Here is a 16,068-nt window from a genome sequence, read left to right on the forward strand (position 1 = left end):
GATGGCTGGCTGGATGGATGGATGGATGGATGGATGGATGGATGGATGGATGGATGGATGGATGGCTGGCTGGATGATCTGTATCTAACCCTGAGAAAAGTCAAAGATAGACATCAGTCATTGTTTGTTCTGTTGTAAATGATTTCATGGAAAGAGTTCAGACTGAAGATTGATTGAGAATWAAACTGAAATTCAGTCCAATCAATGAAACCTGAGCAGCAGTGACGCAGCGAACGTTTATGAGGCTCCTGATAAATATGGAACAGAAATATCTCCCTCATCACTTGTCCTCATCTCTGTACGTGTCAGGGCTCTGGAGTAAAACAAAACTGGACTCTGGGAAAAAGAAATATGTCTGTTGGAGGARAAAGAATGTGCAACATCCATTAAATCTCTCTCTGCTGAGGGGATTTAGTGGTTTTCACCCTGTGAGTACAAGCGGACATCAAGTCTTTGCTTATATAAGGACCTTATTGATTACAACATCCATCCCAAGCAGAAACCCATTTATTCACTTGGCATGGGTCTTACAGGGCCGGAGTGAGTCGCTGCGATTGCTTTAAGAACAGATTAACCATCGTCAACGTGCAAAAATCCCAATCAKTCATGTTCTGGTTGAAAGTCCTGCTTCAGGTTCAGATGCTCTTGTCAAAACGACAGAAAACAGGACTCAAACGGTCTTACAGGCTTAWAACAAAAGCCAAAGCGAGCTGACTCTACAGCTGAAAATCCAGAAAWTTTAATCCAAACCAGCTTCCAAATACCCTGAAATACCTCAAATAAATCTCCAACCACAAACAGTTTTCAGGTTCTTTCCCTGAAAGGCTTAACTGGAGCCATAATTGATGATAATTATGCCAGCTGCATCCCATGAAGGGTTCAGGCAGGATTCACTGGTGGGCACCGCTCATCCGTGAGGAGGCCTGGCATTTGGATTTATGGTGAACGTGAATGAAACGTAAGACAGTTGACGCCTGAAATGAGTAGGTGTGAAAGTCTGCACACTTAAACATGTCTTGGGTTTTCAGCAGAAGCTTCTAAACTTAAAAGCCACACTCCAGACTCTTTATTTTCACTTTGACAAAGAAATAATAAAGGAAAAGCCCACATCTGTCAATCAAAAAAATGGCTTCAATTAATTTAATCGTTTTAAAAGGAAGAAGCCAGGTTTACAAAAAAAAAAAAAGAAAAAGTTGAAATACTTGAACCTGAGACATGAAAATAATAAGTTATGTAGTACTAAAGACTGCTTGTGTTGTTATTGTGTCTTTGTTTAATTCAGTTTTTAGCAAAGTTTTTTTTTTTTAATTGTTAATTTTTGGATTTTAAGCCAAAAAGTTTGGAAACCACGGATACAAAGACYTGTTTTCAACACAATTCTTGTTTAAAAACAGTTTAGTTTTGGCAGCTAATTGTGTTTTTACTGAGTGCATTCTCTGTAAAGTCATTTAGTGTTAACCTGAGACAACRAAAACTGACAGGAACGATTTGAATTTGTAGTGACCAGCTTTTTTTAAAAAAGCAGACAAGCAATGAAAAAGAAACTTATTTAAAAACAAAGTCATTTTACTTTGCAATTAAATTCCTGTCCTGGATGTTTTCTTACAGTTTAATTTCCTCTTGTCAAAGTTTCCTCGCAGGTTTTCTCACCCTGACAAAATACTAATTTCTTGTCGCCCACCTTCCAGGGAACAACCACACCACGGGTGTTCACGTGGTGATGATGAGTGTTGGACAGGAGGAGAGAGGAAAACAGCAGCGGTTATCTTCGGAGGGRAGGTTGTAATAAGTTAGCCCTGGCACTGGAAATAGCTCAGTTCACACCTCGCTGCAGACTGAGTGGAAACGGTGGGGAAAGGTAGAGCGGAGGGATGTCCGGTCCGGCAGCAGATCAAACTTAGCAGGTGAGGAAGGATGAAACGTAAAGAGRTGGATCAGTTACCTGATAGACACAGTTCTTCTGTTTGTGTTGCTACAATAAATCCTGCGTGCACACAGAGGTATAATCTTGTCTCGTAAGTACTGACTAATAGAASAAAATCTAGTTTAGCCACAATGAATAGAAAGACCACAAACACACACACACACACCTGAGCAAACATTTGACAGATACAGCTGGCAGACATGATAAGTTCAGGTGACTGATTTGGAGGAAATCTCTGGAAATTGAAAGATTGTGTGGTATCAGAGGAATCTATCTGTTTAAAGCAGAGGCAGGTTGAATCATATATATGTTTTTGTGGGTTTTTACACACACACACATGTAAAAATATAACTGTCACACATCTGCTTTATTCAAATTATTTGCCAGATTTTACATTATTGACYTCAATCTTGACTTCCCGTGACAACAAAACGGTTAAATCTGCTCCAWGTTCACCTGTGATTCAAAGCTTTTTAGCAGAGTTGACTCCAAATAATGTCATTTCTGAGCATGATGAATAATTTAAATCACAGCTGTCTCGTTGATTACATTCTCTATTCTGATGCCAGAAGAGCAAATTCAAAAAGAACAGAATGAACGGCTTCAAAAAAAAAGATGCAGTAAGTACAAAGTTTCACTCAGTCCTCCCACAAACACAACAGCTGAGATACTTACATCTGTATCACTGATGCTTTGTGTCTTTGGCTACTTTGCCAAAAYAAAAAGTGCAATCTGTACTAAATTTTATTCTATAAAATTTATCAGTTTATTCTTGTTTCAGAATCAAATTTGACAGTTGGATTTTGTAACTTGGACTTCCTTATTTGTCCCTCCCATAAAATGAGACTTTAGAACAGAAATGTCAAGTTGTTCATGACGTATGATCTGTCTTCTCCATAGAAAACAGCTTCTGGGGTTGCTAATTAGTTTAAGTCAGCATCACTTGTCATTGCTGTAGTGTCGAGCTTCATCACTGTCACAAATAGATGAGAAGATATTCAACTTTTTTATTTTTTTTCTTTTGTCTGACTGAAGTATTGGGACAGAAAAAATGTCATTATCAGCTCTAACCTTCTAAATCTAATTAATTTATAACCAAGAAGGTCAAAAATTCTGAAAACAGCCTCAATAAAGGGATTTTTTTTTGAGTTGGAATGAGATGTACGTCCCCCAAATTAAGGACGTTTTGTGAAACTGTTCAAATGAAAATAGATTATCTGGCAAGTAGTAATTCTTTTGAATGCATTTTGTTCATAATATTGTGAGTCGTGTTCTTTATTCCTTTTGTTGAAGAAATTTCCGCAGAAACGACTGATTGTCAAAACATGTTTTCAGTCATTAAATAAGGGTAAAAACAGTCGTCCCTGCGAGGTGCTCTTGGACGCAGACAAACAGCTAACATTTCTAACTCATCATCAAGTACAAGAGCAGATGTCTCTTACATTTGGGTCTAGCATGTTAACCTCAGCCGTGCGATCGGTCGTGATCAGCTCTGAGTCACTTTAAATTAGATCCAGCTGTAACAGAGCTCTGCTGAACGTAGTGCCACAAGGAGCTGCAGGCCAGAGAGCATCTCTCCTGCACTGAACGCGAAGGACAAAATAAAGATAAACAGTTACTCAGCAGCTGCTGAGGTGGCCACCGAGCTTCATGTGAACGTGAATATTCATGACTGTGTTAACTCCTAGTTTAGCAAAGAACATGAACTTAGAGAAACAAATCAATTTTTATTTTAAAACAACAATATGTACAATAAATAATATGAACCTTTTTACAATTATATATATATTTATTATCATGAAATTTAACTTTGAGCTTTAAAGGCACAGTGTGTAGGATTTTGTCAATTCTTTTAGCCGAAATTGAGATAATCACTAATGACAATAATAAAAAAAAACATGTCTAATCATTGCAGACAAAGACCTTGTTTTATTATTTTTACCTTATAAAAAGCTGTTTATATCTCCATGGTCGCGGGTCGCCACTACAGGCAGCCGCCATCTTGCACCGCCATCTTGTCCACGAAGGCTCATGAAGGACAAACTGCGGTGGCGGCGTCAAAAGGTTTTAGTTGTAATACTGTAAATGTAATATTTGTTGTCTGTCATTGTAGCTGGGATAATTTTACTTATTAAAGCTCATAATCTTACCACTTGAAACATCACTAGCCCTGAAGCTGCTGGTAGACATCGCGGTTGGAATTATCAAAGGTTTTTGACACCTGAGAGACACCGTAGAAACTCCTTTGCGTGTGGAAGTGGGGGGTGGGGGTGGGGGGAGGACCAGGGAGGATGATTCAACCACTAGATGTCGCTGAAAACAACAAATCCTACACACTGTGCCTTTAATAAAACATTGTCAAAAGTTTATTTCTCTAAGATGCTCTATTACGGGAGTGTAGGGCTCTCACATGACATGAAATTATCTTTAAACTGGATCTCGTTATAACGAGAGAACTATCTCGTAAAAAATGAGAAAGCATGTTTTTAAAACAACAAAAATATCTCGTTATCATGACAAAACATTCTTGTAAAAARGAGAAAACTATCTTGTTATATCAAGATAACCATCTCGTTATAACGTGTTGTGGTTTCCTCTGGTTTGTCACTTTCACGGACGTTTATTGCCTGGGTGGCGTGATGGAGAACACGACTGATCCACTATGTGCCTTTTTACGAAGAAGAAATCAGCAAGAGGAACACATTTCTAGACTGAAAAATGACAAAGTAAGTTAGTACTGAATAATGCTTTTGAAATAATAGCGTCTGAATTCAGATTAGAGAGTGCGTATTGCTAAGGAAGTGCTAATAACTGCAACGTCTGAGCACAAACCCAAATAGTACGCGTTCTGTTTTTTTTTTTTTTTATATAGTGGCTCAATCGTGTTCTCCATCACACCATCCAGGCAATAAACACCAGTGAAAGTGACAAATCAGAAGAAACCATGACACGTTACAACGAGATTGTCATCTTGTTCTCATTACAACGAGATATATTTGTCATTAGAACGACAMATTTTCTCGTTTTTARGAGATAGTTTTCTCGTTATAACGAGATCCAGTTTAAAAATAATATCATTCGTGTGAGAGCTCTACGCTTCCGTACCTCTCTGAATGTTTTTCATTTGAAAAAAACATTTTTGTGAAAACAATGTCTGAATGATTTAATCACATTTGATGAAGAAGCTGAGTCCGAGTTTTTATAAAGGAAACAGAACACAAGCTAAAACCAAATTCTTGTTCAAACACTGAAGTATTATTATACATTACATACGTGTTTTATACATTACACGTGTGTAGTTGCTACACGTAGCAAAAGACAAGCCAAAAGCTGCAAAACACTAGCTTAATACTAAATGTAACAAATGGCTATAGGTAAAAGCTTAAAGTTTCTAAAGTAGTGAAACAATAACTACAATATTAAAGTAGCATAAAAAGACAAAAAGACAGAAAGTATGTGAATTCTCTTTGTCTCTCTTCCAGAGGAAAATACACCAGGACCAGTCCTGTGTTTTTCAGTGTCTCTATCAGGTTCCCAAACCCAGCTGGTCGAGGCAGAGACTGTGATGAAGCAAAGATTTGGCGCAATCTGCTGGCTTCTTTAGATTTATTGTTTTTTTTTTTGTTTGTTTGTTTTGTTTGTTTTTTTTGTCTACAGTGCCCTGAGAGAGCAGTTGTTGGGACTTGGCGCTATAATTGAATTGAAAAGAAAGCAATGTTTTTGAATAAAACGAAGAGTTCTTAATACATTTCTATGAGGGGAAATACTTACAAATAAATTAAACATTTAAAATATGCAAAAACAGAAGTCATAGCATGGATATATATGATGATATATATGAAGAAAACAATAACGTGAATGCTACATTCACGTATTACATAATGTAACTAATTTACCATTAAAAAAAACAGATTTGCATTCATATAATTTTAAACGACGTGTAATTTATTTTAATAGGTTCCACACACAGAACCATGGGACATTCAGCTCCGAACAGCCGATAAGTGASCTTTTCTTTTTTCACAACGACCACAGCCACTCAGCCTTCCTTATCTAAATTTCATTATATGAAGGTCAATTGATGTGCTTTCTGCAGTTCCTGTTCCACCTCCACTTAAGACCCCCACAGACCCCTCTCCTCCACTGTAATGGGTAGATGCTGCTTTTTATCAGGGCCGTTTTCTCTTGTGCTCCAGTGCCGGCCGTGGCACGGTATCGACATTATCCCTGACAGGATGATTACTCCGTCAGCTCAGCCTGATTATACGTGTTTTTCAATTTCTTTTTTTTAATTCGGCACCATGCGTGCTGAGAGGCTCTGGGGGAATGTGGAGGTGAGAAAGGTGCTGCTACAGTGTAATTAATCTTGTAGCCGTGCTGCGGTTGTCTCTGTGACCGGCTGTGCCCGGGGCCTATTAAAAACAACAGGGGCCCTCTAAAGACTGTGATGAAAACAGCAACAGGGGAGAGATTACACTGGCAAGTAGATGTGCTTCTTCCTGCAGCTTAAAATGCAAACAGTGTGATTAAAAATATCTTTCAGGGATGTGTTACTTTATCCAATAAAGCCAATAGTGGAAAACAGGCTCAAAAAAAGAATCGACCCAGCCTTAGCTGATTTAAATTTGTCCAATTATGTTTTAAAAAAACAGTACTTACTACCAGGGACGGATAAGTGGGCTAGTAGAGCTCAGGATCAGGCCAATTAAGGCCACAGGCTTTAGCCAATGAGGATGGATGTACAATAACATGCCTTGAGCACGAGTGTATGTGGGGTGTGGTTTGATGTAGACCGAGTAGAAACTTTATGCAAGTTTAACATAAAAGAGGTGGATTATTTAATTTCTCCCCCATTTTCCTTCGTCTTTGGAGAAAAAAACTGGAAGTGAATATGTAGGTTGGGGGCAGTGGTGGATCTAGGATTTTTCAGTGTAAAGGGCCATCAAGGGGCCACAAAATTCATAGAGGGGTCAAGTATTTGTTCAACATCCTTGCACACAAATCCCCAGTTTTTGTAAGTTTTGTACATTTAATCACATGTGTTCAAACACTAAAGCTTGCACAGTAAATTCTCCTTATCAGTTTTACATGAATTTTTTACTGTACATATATAAAATACTCTCAAACACATGAGAAAATCTAGCCATCGTTGTCAGTAAAAAACTTTTTTCTCCAGGATTGTTCAAAAAAGCCTTCTGTGAGCTTCATGCTTCTTTCCTATTTGACTCACTATCGCCACTAGTGGTTGGAAGTGGAACTGCAGCCATCAAGGACAGACGAGTGAAAGGGCAGGGGTACTTCAGGGGGCCAATCAGATTTCAGATGGGGCCAATGTCCCTGTGGCCCCGCCCAGAACCGCCACTGGTTGTGGGGGCAGATAGACCAAAGCATGTGCATATCCAGAAAAAGGAAAAATAGCGAAGCCAAAGTTTTTCTGTGACCTGGCTTCAATGAAAGAACTAGTTATCAGCGAGTGCAGCTAACAAATCTCTTTCTATGTTTGCTGAAGGCTTACAAGTCACCAAGTGTCTATAGGTGAGTTATGTTTGACTATTCATCAGCTGCTTTATGATTCTCATTTTTTGTGCATTCCCATGAGAAGAGGTGTCCCAATCTACGTATTTAAGACAAGATAAGATAAGATAAGATAAGATAAGATAAGATAAGATAAGATAAGATAAGATAAGATAAGATAAAACTTAATTGATCCCACAGTGGGGAAATTTGCACATTTTGTGATATAGGTGAATAGACAAAGTGGTGTAAAACTCCATGATCCTTCAAGTTGAGATTTTCTGAAGATGCTATAAAGAACTTCATTAGTACTAATTCCCCAACTGAAAATGAAAAAAATATTGCAATATCTACTTTACGATAAACTACATTTGATATAGTTACATGTCTAAAAAAGAGCATGCGGTTGTAACGTTGTAAGCGTCACTTGTGTTTGCATGATCCATCTGTATGTCAGTGAAGAAGTGAAGGAAGTCGTTTTGGCTGCCGTGCTGCTCGAACACGCCATGTTCATGCCATGAAAGGTGAGAAGTTCTGCCTGTGCCAGCTGTTTCTAGAACCACACACAAGAAAAGTAAAGAAAAAAAAAACCTTGTGGCTCCTGCTGGGAATGATTATCGGCTGCTGAAAGCTGAAAACAGGCAGCGGATAGTTTATATTCCGTTCACACACTCTTTGTGGACAGATTTGTTCTTTATTTGACTGGATATTATGTCCTATTCACAAGCATGAGAGAAGAGTTAGACCTTCAGGTGAAATGGCTTCTGTTTATGTTTTTTTTTTTTTGTGATATTTTATTTTATTTTATTACTCAGCTCTGATTGAATGTCCTTTGTGAGTCTCAATGGGAATAATTAATCAATTAGAGATGTAAGAGGTTTGTTGTCCTCTCCTGGATGGGATTAATGGGCTCATTTATGTGATGACGAGGAGTGTTTTCAGCAGAGCTTCTGAAGCTGTTAGACGCTYCCTACAGGCAGAATCACGATGAGATTGCATGCCGGTGGCAGTGTTTAAATTACCTTGTTAGGCCGCCAGTCGGTAGTAATCATGTTCCACTGGCTGTACCTGATAAGCAGCAGCAGCAGCAGTATTTCCATTCGGGGTCCCTGTCATATCTCACAAGTGTCATTTCTGTGCATCATTTGCCCGCTCTGTTCTCTCCCCCGAGACATTTTCATGCGAGAACAGCGCAGACYCAAAGACGAGGAGCCCCGGCTGACGACGGGGGCTGATTTTTCAGCCGGGGAAGCATTCACATATATCCTCCATTCCAGCCACTCCTCTATCTGAATGACTGTCATCAAGCCCCCATGGTAGGAAACATGCACAACATTCCTTCACCATGTTTGGCCACATCGGGTTACAACAGAGCYTGCACTTCAGCAGTTAATCTATCAGAATCAAACGTGACACGCTGGTTCTGTGCAGCAATGAATCATTTTATAGGGAAATTTAAATAAATAACTGCAATAAAGTTGAACTTTTACAGCGTTTGGAGACAGTGAGTGCAGTTGGAGTCCAGCCTGGAATGCCTAGTCTCCTCAACAGGTTGATTATCTGACATTTAAAAAAAAAAAAACACCTCAAATTAAACTGAACAATTTGTCGTAACAAGCAGCTCGTTTTCTCCCAAATCATCTCTTATACCCACGATTAAAGAAGATATAAAAATTGTGTTAGTGGGCATAAGTGTGCATGTCTGAGGTAACTAAAAATTTAAAAGGATAATAAAAACAAAACGACCGCCATGACCCTTTGGGGCTTTTGAGATTTGGAAAAATCTCAGCTGTGAGATTTAAGGATTTACAGCGGAAAGTTACCTCACCTCAGTAACTCAGAAGGAGGAGGTTTGGGAATAATTCTCATCCGCAGGGATGTTTGCTTTAATAACAAATTCCCTGAAAATGCTTTAAAGTGTTCAAAAGCTGGTGACAATATCTATTTGTTGAAATTTTCTAAAAAATATTCATTCATTCATTAAAAAAGTGTAGTGCTTTGAGTGCAGTGGGTGATTATAATTAAATTATTGCTGGACATAGATTTGACAGGACGGAGTGAACAACTGATTTTATCTCAAAGACTAATAAATTAAAATAGTAACATAGAATTTGTGTTTTGATGCTGTGTAAAAAAAAAACAAGTCTGACTCTAATGGATGCAGAATTTAACATTTGAACATGCTGTCCTCAGCTTATTGAGCCACAGTGCAGCTCCGACCTGCTGACCTTTTTGCTCACTTGTTTGCTAGGAAACATGTCGCAAACACGCAGCTCCGCTAACAACGTACATCCGCCTTAGAGGCCAAGGTCTGAGCCAAACAATATTCTACTAAKTCTGTTCTTCCGCTCTTTAATAGAGGCAGAATATTAGGTTTATAATAACAAACATAAAGACATGAGCGACAAGCTTGCTCCGCCGGGGCACCCAGCGGAACATTTGAACTACAACGTCGGCAGGTGTTATTTCCATTATCCTAAATATGCATCCGTGGGTGAATCTAGTTTTTTTTTCTTTTAAATCAAGTCAATTTAGCCGCATGAGGGAAAACATGAAAGGTAAGGAAATGAAAGCAATTGTTTTATAATGGGGCCACAAAGCAATATCTGACTGTTCTTGTGTGTTAATGGATCAAGAAGCATCCGGAGGCACATTTTATGCAAAACATAAAGCTTATTTAGACGCAGACCGGGGCAGAGAAAAGGGATTTTATTTTAGAAACCTATTTGAGATTGATGTCAAGCAAGTTTTGCCACAAACAACATTTAAACGGCTCATTTTCATTTAGCTTATAGGACGTTTTTATGAGGACATATTAGGCCTTTAAAAGTAGCCAGAAAGACAGAAGCAAATTAGATTTTTGTAAATGTTACAGAAACTTGGCTTTTCGTAAAACGTGGCACAAGAAGCTGCATTTTTTCTGCAAATAAAGAAAAAAAAAACTTGGAAATGACTTCACTAGATGACCCAATATGTCATTTTAATTGGTCGAGACTCGGCTCCGTACCTAAAATATTGTTTTTTTGAGGTGGGTAAACATGACTAATGATGATGGCTGTCGAAACCCATGGCATCATTTACGTTTCAGTAAACAATCCACCACTGATTTTTTTTCCTTCTAATTCCCACACCTCATATTGTAAATGTTTTATTTGGACTTTTATTTTGGTCTCATTTTACAGACGGTTGTGCTTTTGTTCTGCCCATTAGAGCCGGGTCACAACAATGAGTCATCTCATTACTTCTGTCAGGGAGCATTTCTCAGGTTGTGCTCCTGCATCCCTCCATTTACTGACTGATCCTCACTTCATAAAAACCTCACAAGCAACAATATAGATAGCCTTTCCCTTGTCCTAAACATCACTTTGAAAAGAATGCTTGAAAAGGTTAATAAAAACCTGCCACCTTTCCTCCCAACTCCTTGAAGTGGACTCCACCCATGTGCAAGCTGGCATGAGCTCCATCCTCACAACCCGCCGAATAAAGCAGGTTTAGTTTGAGAGCTGGATGAAATTATTCTGTGTGATGGAAAACCTGTCAGAAATGGAGTCTGAGCAGGGTTGTTTTTCACACAGCATGCCAGTGAAAGTGAAACAAGGAACCCATTTGTTTAAAAAAAATCTATAGGATTGTTTCCAAAAATGGTTCACATGCTAGTGGTTTTAAAGGGGAATGAACTGATTCAGAACAGAAACCTTCACACTATCACAATCGTCATTCAATTTGAACCTCAAGTTGAAGATGTCACTGTGTTTTAAATGATTTTATCACACACTGGATACGGTTTTGTAAAGGTGATGAAGATAAGTATCTCTCTGGAGGAGAAACCGCTGCGGCCACGCCGTCACCGCAGGAGTGGACGACTGCCAGAGAACACAGATCAGAGCTGCTCTTTTCTGAAGAAACCAGACCCAGGAACCAACCTGGAAGCCTCAAATGCTCGAGTAAAGAGATTAATGATGATGGGGACAAAAGACTCCAAGTACAACAACTACTTATTTGGTAAAACTTCCTGTGTTTGTAGCGATAAGGTGATAGAATTTAAAGTTCAGTGGATGTTTCCTCAGCAGCTGATGAAACATTCATGCACAAAACCATGGATCAGCTCTGTTTGGCTCATTTAACATTTTAATTCAACACTTTTTTATGAAACAACAGCTCCTAATGTTTTTTTTGTCCCCACAGACTAAAATCACCAAATAAATAACTATCCTTTCACCTCAGCACATTATTAATGAAACATTAGGTTCAAATTTTTCAATAACTCATTTTCACTTTCTATAACTGCGGAAATTATTTCCCCCCCTTTTTTTCATTCACATGAAACTGAATGGGAACGAGTTCATTCTCATTTATTCAACGCAGCTCTGAATCAGGATGAACAGCTAAATGATGACTGTGATCCGCTGATGTTAAATATTATAATGGATGCTAACTCCACAGCTTTTACAGACCCGCTTCGTGCTCCAGAAGGAGCTCAAATTAAAGCGCAGATTAAATTTGCCCCGACGAGAGAAAAATCAAACCTCGCAGATTTGTGCAGAAGCAGATGACACGTCCTCGGTGCTGCAGCTGCGGTTGTCTCGGATGTGGGCAGTTTTCGGCTGACCTTTCTGAGGCAGCTGCATGACAGAAACACTGCCTGGAGGAAAAACAAAGCTTTTCTTAGCATGAATCTTCTGAAAGTGAGAGAAAATGTCATGTAAAAAGAATTTAACTCAGACAATGTGATCTGTTTATTACAGAATTATTAATAAGTGACAGTCAGCTGCAGTTTATTTATTTATTTATTTATTTATTTATTTATTTATTTATTTAAAAATTTTATTCTACAATCAAAAAGAAAAAAATTGTGTAGGTCTTCCGGACGGGTTCTTCTCTAATGAAACGTTTCGTCTCTCCTCCAAGAGGCTTCTTCAGTCTGAGAGTTTCAGGCAAAATTCAGGCTTTTAAGCCCTGCCTCCATGTGACTGATACTCGCATCACATGGCTATCGTTGACACCTAATTAACACCTATTGTTAACAGGGGGTGGAGTGATACTGGCAGTAGCAGCACTGTAGGAGGGGGACAACTGAAAACAAAGGCCTCCACCTCTGTTTAATGATGGACGGTCTTTCTTTACAAAAATGGCTTCTTTTACTCCTCTCTCAAACCAACGTTCCTCTCTATCAAGAATGAGAACATCCTCATCTCTGAAAGAGTGACCGCTGGCCTGTAAATGAGTGAAAACTGCAGAGTTCTGGCCATTAGATGTAGCTCGTCTGTGTTGGGACATTCTTTTGAACAGTGGTTGCTTTGTGTTCCCGATGTATAACTGGTCACAGTCCTCCTGGCACTTAACAGCATATACAACATTGCTCTGTTTGTGCCGGGGCACCAACATCAGTTATACAACCAACAACCAGTTATACATCGGGGAAACAAAGCAACCACTGTTCAAAAGAATGTCCCAACACAGACGAGCTACATCTAATGGCCAGAACTCTGCAGTTTTCACTCATTTACAGGCCAGCGGTCACTCTTTCAGAGATGAGGATGTTCTCATTCTTGATAGAGAGGAACGTTGGTTTGAGAGAGGAGTAAAAGAAGCCATTTTTGTGAAGAAAGACCGTCCATCATTAAACAGAGGTGGAGGCCTCCGTTTTCAGTTGTCCCCCTCCTACAGTGCTGCTATTGCCAGTATCACTCCACCCCCTGTTAACAATAGGTGTTAATTAGGTGTCAACAATAGCCATGTGATGTGAGTATCAGTCACACGGAGGCAGGGCTTAAAAGCCTGAATTTTGCCTGAAACTCTCAGACTGAAGAAGTCTCTTGGAGGAGAGACAAAACGTTTCATTAGAGAAGAACCCGTCCAGAAGACCTATACAATTTTTTTCTTTTTGATTTTTTACCTGGATTTCTGAGATGCATCAGGACATTTATTCTACAATGTGTGTCACTTTTGAGCAACTCCAAAAGCCTAATTATTTTTTTAAATCTCTTATGATTTAGGATTCATTCTTATTTATCAAAACCAAAATAATTCTTTTGGACAGAATTATTCGTGTTTTATACACAAAATGACTTTAGACAATGTTCACTACAGATAATTTACTACTCCAATTCCAATTCAGTTGACAACGTTTGTACAGAACATAATAAAAATAAAACAGGATGATTTGCAAATCCTTTTCAACCAATTGAATACACTAAAAAGTCAAGATTTTTAATGTTCAAATGGTTAAACTTTATTGCTGTTTGTTTGTTTTATTTTATTGCATATATTCACTCATTTTGAACTTGATGCAACATGTTGCAAAAAAAAGCTGAGACGTGGACAATAAAAGACTGGGAAGTTGAGAAATGCTCGAAAAACAGGTTAATTGAAAACAGGTGAGTGTCATGATTGGGTTTAAAAGGGAGCATCCTTGAAAGGCTCAGTCTTCACAAGCAAGGATGGGATGAGGTTCACCTTTTTGTGAGCAACCGTCTGAGCAAATAGCCCAACAGTTTAAGAACAACTCTTCTCAACGTGTAATTGCGAGGAATTTAGGGATCTATAGTTCATGTCATCAAAGAAATTCAGAGAATCTGAACAAATCTCTGCAAGTAAGCGGGAAGGCCGAAAACCAACAGTGAATGTACGTGACCTTCGACCCCTCAGTCAGCACTGCATTAAAAACAGACATTATTCTGTAACAGATGATCTGACATGGACTGACTCAAAATGGAAAAGTGTCCCGTGGTCAGATGAGTCCAAATTTCAAATTATTTTTTGTAAATCATCATGTCCTTTTCTTCGGTACAAAGAGGAAAACGCCTGCCTAGATTTTTATCAGCGTTCAAAGCCAGCGTCTCTGATGGTATGGGGTTGTATTAGTGCCCATAGCATGGATAACTTGCACATCTGTGAAAGCACCATTAATGCTGAAAGATACATACAGATTGGTTGTGTTCAAATTTGATTTTAGAAACTTATATTGCTGCATTTTTTTAAATATTCTGCATACAATCCATTTTAATAATTGAGTATTAGTTTGTAAAAACTGCTGAGGTTAATTTCAGCTGTTCCCAGTGTTGGGTTCAGGGTTCAGATTTGCCCATCAAGACTTATTATCACCTTCGTGTGTATTTTTATGACGCCTCAAGCTCCTGTTTATGTGAAAATAAAGGTTTTGGCTGGATGCAGCAGGACTGGAGCAGAGAGGAGGAAACATGTAGGCTCACATCCACAGTCGGACCTCAGGAGAAAACCCTGGCTCCCACTCTCCATCCCACAAACGTTTCCATAATGTAAAACCATCYCTCATTCTTTCAACCCCATCTTCATTCCAAACCGAGGACATCAGTGCCGTTACCGCACAGCGAAAAGCTGGCAACAGCCTCCCCTGTTAAGAAAAACCCTGGGATCTGCAATTTTGGTTATTTTCCTTTTCAGATGTAATTTATCAGATTTATGGCTTCCTTGTTGCACTCATTTGGTGTCACGAGGGCCGTTTAAAACACTTAGTAAATGTGGTTTTGCAGCTCCTAAAAATTTCAGCACGACCTTCTCGGAGCAGRCGGGGTACAGGTGATGAAAGGGCTCAGTTCTGTTCATGCTGARAGAAACCCTGCAGAGATGGAGAGTGGGTTAATAAGATGGGTTCATAAAAATAACCCACACAGTCTCTGAGGGCAGCAGGGAGCGAATCTCAGTAGGTATTACTGTTTTACTTGAATCTCAGTTGCAAAGAGAAGCAGATTTGTTTTGGAAATGACAATCTGCTKTTTTCTCTCCTATGAGAATGTCCACAAATGTACTCTTTCTCTTCATCTRGATCTGGTTCTGACATATGGCACAGAGTAAGACCCTAAGAATACATCCCCACAATCTTGRTCTGTCCAACCATTTTCAATATCTTTTGAGTTTACATTAACTGACACAGCACAGCTACTGAGAGTAAATGACATGTTTTTCAGAGAACACAGTAGCTAAATTTAAAGAATATTTTTCATTTTTATTTTTCTCTCTCTTACAGAATAATGTAACAGAGAGCAATATCTTGGATGATCTTGTTCATATTTTTAAAACTTTAATGCAAACATCTCTTGGTGAAATTGCTCCTCTGAAAAAGAAAGTAATTGATCAGAGGAATCCGACTATTTTAAAACATACATCTAGAAAACTGGAAAGACAATGACGCTCCACTAACGTCAGAATTGGAGAGCTAGCCTGTTAATGTATGAGAAAGCCCTTCGTAAAAGAAGAACTGTATATTTTGAAGAGAACAATCCCAGTTTAGACTAATGAAAAGTCCCTGTCTCCGTTGTATCCCTATAATAAGTGTTGACTTTGTAAGAAAGTGTTAAAAAATATGGACGCCAGAATAACGGCGCAGTAAACCAGTTCTTATCAATACCATGTTTTTCTTTGTCTCTCTTTCAGAGAAAAATATACCTGGACCAGTCCTTTTGTGTTTGTCGGTGTCTCTGTTTCCTGTCCCCACAAACCCAGCCGGTCGAGGCAGATGGCTGCCTGTCCTGAGCCTGGTTCTGCTGGAGGTTTCTTCCTGCTAAAAGGGAGTTTTTCCTCTCCACTGTCACCAATGTGGTGCTGAGGATGGAAGACTGTGATAAAGTGAAAGTGCAACACAATCTGCTGAC

General features: G+C 38.9%; 1 long non-coding RNA gene across 1 annotated transcript; it reads left to right on the forward strand.

Moving 5' to 3' along the window:
- Positions 1–7,441: 7,441 nt before the first annotated feature.
- On the forward strand, positions 7,442–15,867 carry LOC106527231 (uncharacterized). Its single transcript, XR_001311358.1, has 3 exons — positions 7,442–7,459; positions 7,896–7,962; positions 15,851–15,867. It is a non-coding gene; the product is annotated as an uncharacterized LOC106527231 (long non-coding RNA).
- The last annotated feature ends 201 nt before the right edge of the window (positions 15,868–16,068 follow it).

This window comes from Austrofundulus limnaeus, unplaced genomic scaffold, assembly GCF_001266775.1.
Source record: "Austrofundulus limnaeus strain Quisiro unplaced genomic scaffold, Austrofundulus_limnaeus-1.0 Scaffold4, whole genome shotgun sequence".
Classification (NCBI taxonomy): domain Eukaryota; kingdom Metazoa; phylum Chordata; class Actinopteri; order Cyprinodontiformes; family Rivulidae; genus Austrofundulus; species Austrofundulus limnaeus.